This window comes from Triticum urartu, chromosome 5A (genome assembly GCF_056163025.1).
Source record: "Triticum urartu cultivar PI428250 chromosome 5A, HENAU_Tu73, whole genome shotgun sequence".
Classification (NCBI taxonomy): Eukaryota; Viridiplantae; Streptophyta; class Magnoliopsida; order Poales; family Poaceae; genus Triticum; species Triticum urartu.
Genome location: NC_141877.1, coordinates 30587407 through 30594417, shown reverse-complemented (window position 1 = coordinate 30594417; position 7011 = coordinate 30587407). Strand labels below are relative to the sequence as shown.

General features: G+C 43.5%; 1 pseudogene across 1 annotated transcript; it reads right to left on the bottom strand.

Moving 5' to 3' along the window:
• Positions 1-1964: 1964 nt before the first annotated feature.
• Positions 1965-5117, bottom strand: LOC125506676 (uncharacterized; annotated as a pseudogene). Its single transcript, XR_015603855.1, has 2 exons — positions 4963-5117; positions 1965-4760 (listed from the first exon to the last, which is right to left on the bottom strand). The product of XR_015603855.1 is annotated as an uncharacterized LOC125506676 (transcript).
• Between the last annotated feature and the right edge of the window lie 1894 nt (positions 5118-7011).

Sequence of the window (7011 nt, the reverse complement as noted above, 5' to 3'; positions counted from 1 at the left end):
ATCTAGATGTGCTTTAGCAAAACAGAAATTTTTGTGCCCTACGTGAATGCTGCGGACCAAAACAACACGAGACCGTGAAGTCAACTAGGGAAGCGGATCGACGGCAACCAATGCATTGTGAACTGTCCCTTACTTTTTTTGTAATAATAATATCACAGACACATGAAAAACAATCAACATATGAACACGAATATTAATCAGCAACTTGAAATGTCAAAAAAAAAATTAAACTACATGAAATGTCATAATGTTATTATAATATTTGGTAATTTAGTAAAACTGGCAAGTGACAACCATTATTAATATACTATTTATGTATTGGGGGCTGCTACGGGTCCACCGGTGGATGAATTGGAAACATCGGCCGCCTCCTTCATCATTGGATTGAGCCACAAATAGTTGTTGTATCTTCCCTGAGGTGGGCGTCGTGAATTGCAACAAGGTAGAGGTTGCGCAGGTCACTCTGTAATAGCTGCTTTGTTGCGAAACCAATGAAGTGTTAGACTATGTTGTTTTGTAACTGACATCTTGTTGCAGAAACATTTACAATAGAGGTGGTGTTGCAGAATTTTTTTTCTTTTCGTCTTCACCATTTTTTGCAACATAGATGTTGTTACAGGAGGATTTTTGCAACAAAGGTGATGTTGCAGAATTTTTTGTTTTCGTCCAATCTTTTTGTTTGCAACATATATGTTGCTGGAGGATTTTTGCAACATGAACGATATTGCGGAATTTTGGAATTTTTTTTTCAATGAAAGATGAACTGGAGAAGACGGGAGGCCAAGGAGAGGCGGACGGGAGGGTAAGAGGAAGGGATGGAAGAGGAAGGAGGCTATCGTGGGGAAAATATCTAGTGCACCGGAGCTTGTAGTGCTACCGGTGCACCGAACTCATGTTGCGCTTTTAAAATGTTTAAAAAATTCTGAAAAAATAGCACATTCACACAACATCAATGTATGTTGTCACAAGATTTCAAGTCAAAACTCGAAAAAACAAAAATGACACATTCAATACTGAATAGTACATAACATGACATGAGCTTTAGATTTGGCTCGTTATCACACTGATGTCAAATTTGTCAATTTTGTATCTCAAGAAATGCTTAAAATTTTGATACGAAATTTTGTGGCATAATACATTGATGTTGTGTTAATGTGGTAGATTTTCTCAGTTTTTTTAAATGCTCTATGGCATCCAGTGCACCGATAGCACCACAAGTGCGGGTGCACCGATACATTCCTACTGTCGTGTCACAGGAGAGCGGCGGCCGGAGGGAGCTTCGGCGAAAAGGGGCGGTGCCGGCTGGAGCGGGATCGGACACACATCTGCCCCTCCCGTGGTGACGGGTCCCGCGAGGGATGCCGTCGGTGAGCGAGGAGGATCCGCTGGTTGAAGGGAATCATTTCTTATTTATTTAATGTCTTCACCCATTGTATTTTCACCTATATAAACTGATAATGGTGGTGCCAATTGTCTGCATTTTTCGACATTAAAAAACAATGACGACAGCAGCAACCTCACTGCAATCTGTTGCAATGCACGGGCACTCTGGTGATTTATCATAAAAAAAACTATGGGTAATTTGTATGCTGTCAAACTGGTGCTCGTACATCATCTCTAACAAGCTTCAGATCTGTTCTCTATTCAGAACCAGCACAAACTAAATACTCAATGCAGTTAACAAATAAACACTGGTATTTTGTAAGTGCACTGACAACTGAACACGGCAAACAACATACAGATATTGACAGAATATATTTCCAATACATGGCCGAATAAAATTTATCCTCATCCTCTTATTCATGCAGATAATAAACATTAGCAACACATTGATCATTATATTTTGAAAGCAAAATGATAATAATCCAAACTTATATAAGACATTTTAGATCACTGAAGTAGTAACCCAAAACTTCTTATAGAAGTTTACAGAGGGAGTTCTTCACAGTAAAAGGAACATCAGGCAGTCAATAAAAAGGTCTCATACTATTACATTATCAAACCTTGGGTGTTTCAGTTTGCCAAACATGCAGGCACGATATTACACGTAAATATTTTATATAAAAAGGTAGCGTGGGTGCTTTGAAAATGTCTCACCACAAGCAGTTTGCTTTGCGCACAAATGAATAACATGCCAGGCTCTCCTCATATAACATAGGAACAGAAGTAATCAATTTAGAGTCCATTCTATTCATCTCCGCCACTGACTCTTCTTTGGAGCATGTCAAACTATCCCCTGATGAAGTTGAAGGCATGTCAAGAAACTTAAGGTGTGCACTACTGGCAACTGGCACCTGATCAAGTGAATAGAGATTTTCAATTGTTTGCTCCACTGGATCATATAGACCTATTTTCCTAACAGTGTTGAGCAGGATCTTCCCATGATCGGGATCAACAGCTAATGGCACCACAACACATGTCTTGAGGGAATAGCCAGGAGATGCTTCTAGGTGAATTGTGTATGCTCTGTCCCATCGGTCATGCTCTAGCTTCCATACATCTAATTTTTCTGCAACTGGGTCTGCCAGAACAGCACATAACACTCCCTCAAGCTCAACAACAAATGCACGACAGCGGATTCTGCTACTCCATCTTGCAAACCACGAAGGGCATGGGACGACATCGAAAGTACTTGCAGCAAGGTTGAAAGAGACAATGGCCCATTCGCAGCTCTGACCCAACCTTGGTTCATTCATCCAGTACAGCATTCCTTTAACATAGGCCGGTGGCATGTCATTCACAGGCAGAGGTGGTACTGAGTGCTCTTGGGCAGCATTCGCAGTGTTACACCAGTGTAACGTGCATGACATGTCATACTAACGAGATTCAAAGTCCTTCCGGTGATAGAAGATTTCCACAATAACATGTTCACGAGTCAAACTGTTGAAAGTCAAGCCAACATTTTTATTGCCGACTGTAAAAGCATGCTCTTCTATTTTAGGCATTCTCGAGCGTAGGTGCAAATTTGGCCCCAGGTTAGAGAAGCCCCTATGGAAACCTGTACATGGATTGCAGAGATAGTCCTTTGTCTCGGTGCTTACCAAGTTCAGCCCATGGCAAGGCTTGGAGCAAACCACCTTTGTATCAAGCAATGTACTGTGACTAGGAGCTTCTTGGAGGCATTTATTCAATGGAGCAAAACTGAAGCCCAACCGTCCAGTGCTCTTGACCACAAGCATGACTTTAGGCTTTCTGTCTATGTTCTTATGCTGAAAATATGACTGAATGAAGTTTTTACTCTCAATCAATCTGAACCACTGCTTGCAGACAAATTTGGACTGTGTGGCTGATTTAGCTGGGAGGCGGAGTAGGATCTCTCTAGTCGCCTTAGCCAGGTCAGATGACAAGGCTATCTCTTCATCTGTTGTATGCACGGGAGCAAGGGTCTCTTGAATGAAACTGAATCTTGAACTAGGGCACCCATATTGTGGAGTTGAGTGTGTCTCCGTGATTGAAAGAATGGTTTCCAGAGCCTCAGACCTAGGATCATAGGTGTGAACCATTTTCTGATATTTGTTGAAAATCTTGTGCATGCTAGTAGTAATGATTATCTTCTTCCTTGACGACCTATAACTGCCAAAAGATCCAATAACTCTCAGAATTTGTGACTGACGCAAATCTCTTGCCAAGTGCCCTGACAAACTAATTCGATGATTCAGCAACCAGTCACCAGAGCTATAGTCCAGCAGTTTCCAGATCTCCAAAGTGTTGCTACCATGAGGCATTCTGTTGCGAACCAAACATAGTTGGTCATCCATCTCCAATAGTTGCTCTCCTGATGACCAATTCCTGGAGGTTGGCGGCGCTCCTGGTACCCAGAAGGGCGGTGACTGGAGACATGTGAAGGTCTCCTCTGCGACCGAAAAGGACACGATGGCAACACTTGGGGTTGTGATGAAAGAGGCAGGTGTCATCAACCAGTGGAGGCAACCATTGGCAAACACAGGAGATAATTTGTTGCATGACGCATTAATAACAGCGGCATGTACAAATTTATGCAAACTGGAGGGTACTCCTCTGGCAGCCGGCCTCCAGCGGCAATCCACATAGGAGCCTCTAGGCGTGTACACCTCGCACCTCACCGGGTCCAAGTCCTTCGGATTCAACATCCCATTGATCAACCTCACCACCTTGTGCTCGTCTGTGCGAGCATCAAACCCCAGCCCAGCACTGGAGTCACATGCTACGTCAGTAGAAGGCGGAAGACGCGTGGCTGCCCGTGTGGCCGCATTGCAGATGTAGTAGGCTGTGTCGAGAGCATCGTAGAGAAGGGTGAGGCCATTGCACGGCGCGGGCGTCACTACCTCCACATAGTTGCCGCGGGCACCGTCGATGGTGAACAGTAGGTCCCCGTGATCTCTGGGGCGGCCCAATGATGATGATGGTGAGAAGGAGCACGAGTAGACCGCGGTGGAGTCGAATGTGGCGGTCGGCGAGATGTATAGCAGCTTGGGTGGTGGTGCCCGCCGCTTTGCAGCCTTGGCTGCTGCCATGTGGAGACGGCGGAATTCATCCGAGGAGAGCAGCGCAGCCCAGGAGCGGCACACTGCCTTGAAGCGGAAGACGGATTTGACTGGGAGCCACTGCAGAACCTCTATAATTATCTCGTACGGAAGCGATGCCCCGCAATCATCTCTTGCGGTGGCCATGTGTTCCCTCCTCCTCCTCCTCCTCCTCCTGCTCTCACTGACCTCCCTCGGCATGATATCCTCCCCCCTGCTCCTACGCAACTTCAGCGCCCAATCGAGGTCTGAGATGCCCTAGAAAAAAAAAATCGAGGTCTGAGATGCAATCAACACATGGGGAAAATCACAGCAAGAAAACCACTGCTATCAGTATTATCTATCTCATTCAACTGATGGAATCAAACAGCTCGGATCTAGTCTAGGGTGAAACTACTGGGGCGAAAGGGGATCTGGTCTTTAGTCGACCAACAAAGAAGATGAAAAGATAGGCCCTTACCGATGGGAAGGCGGGGTCGAATCGTCCTGCGGGCTCAGAGTTCCTCCAGCCGGAGGCTTGGCGTCCCCTCGGCGGCGGCGCGGCGCGGGGCGGCGAGTCGCAGGAAAAGACTCGTTTTTTCCCAACCGGGGAAGAAACAGTGCTCGGAGAGCGAGTGTGAATATTTATTTGTCGATACTCTCCGAATTGTGTTCCCTTACGCTAACGAAACCGCCAAGGCCTGTTGCACCTTATGGGCCGGCCTACTTCTCCTACTTCTGCCCTTCTCCAGTTAAAAAAGAGAGGAATAAATATGTTTCCATCATCAGTTAATTCTTTCTTTTCTGCATTTTTTCTTTTATCGTTATTCTCTTTTTATATTTTTGTAATTTTTTTTATTTTCCCCATTTCTTTTACAAAATTAGGTTCCTGACAAAATTAAATATTCATGTTTTAGTAAAGTTCAGAAAAATCTTCCTACAAAGCTACTTCGATTCCATTTGTGCATAAAGAAGATTACCAACAAAAGAAATAATCAAGGCAAGATACCATTGCAATGCTCATGGGACGTTGAAAAACAATAGAAGACCAAAGCCACCCATAGTTGGTTGGCTCCGCCGGCCAACATCGCCGCTCTCTCTGTCAAACGATACATTTCTGGAAGCTTATGGCTCGGCAACGACTGGAATGGTGCTTCCGAAGCATAATGTCTCAATGATTTTTCATAGCGTACCCGTATCTATTCAATTGCAACGAAGCTATCAAAGCAGAGATACATGTGATAATGATTGGTGTGCCGCAAGCCGCACAACATTTTGACGGGCCTATAATCCTGCAGCCGGAATCGACGACGGCCCTATCCACTCTTTTCGGTAATAGCTTGGATCATTCCGCTTATGGACAATATGAGATTAATTAAGTCTTTGATAGTTGATCGAGAGTTTATTTCTCAAAGAAATAATAGAGATCAAAACAGGGTTGCAGATTGCCTATAAAGGTGTAGTTGTACTGAATGTGCCACGTTGTGTGGTTGCATGGAGGACCCCATGTATAGAGGAAATCTCGCCTCTGGATTGTAACCCTATTCTTGCAGAATAGAACTCCTACTGAACCGTAAAACAAGCATTGGCAAATACTATTTTACCCATTGTGCATCAAATAGTTAGTCTTTCGCATAGAAAAAAAAATGAAGAGAGCGCTCAAATGAGCTAAGTTACATATTAAACATCCGGGTTTTCCAAACCGTTTATGTACAGTTTTTTTACTCATTTTGCGTATCTTCTACGAGGTTCCGGTCCATTTTTATTTATTTCTTTATGTCCTTTTAAAGATACTATATTATTCTATTTTGTGTTCAACTTTTGTAAAGAAAATATCATTTTTCCAAAGAAAACTACTACCTCTGTAACTAAATCTAAGATGTTTTGGAAGCAGAATTTGAATGCAAAATGTCTTATATTTAGTTATGGAGGTGGTATTTTAAAAATAGACGAGAAACCTTTTGTGTTTAAAAACGTTAAGAAAAATATAGTTTTTAAAAAATGTTCATAATTGTTAAAAAATGTATCAATTTTTTTCCTGTTTTTATGTAGTACTCCCTTCGTCCCATAATGTAGGACATTTTTGCAAGCTATATTAGCTTGCAAAAACGAAAAACGCCTTACATTATGGGACGGAGTAGTACAAATTTGGAAGAAACATATTTTTCTGTTGTTCCTGCCAATTTACTTTATCAGTATTATCATCCTTCTTGAACTGTTTGAAGCCGAACTGGAAACATAAGCATATAAATAGTCTTGGGCCAGAGACCTACAAAGCCCACCGGCAGGGCTCTGGCTAAACCTTGACAGTTTGACACTACAAGTGTCACATAGGAGGTATCCTCCCTATAGCGTTGGATGGGATAGTCCACGAGACCTATGAGCCAGTTTGGATTCGCGTCCACGCCGCTAGACGCTTGGCCTGGAACTCTCCTGGGAACTGCCTGACACTTGTTTGGTTGGTGTCCAGGGAAATAAAACATTTGCCTGGCCTGGCAGCCGGTAGCAGGGTGATTAGCCTGTTCGGCTC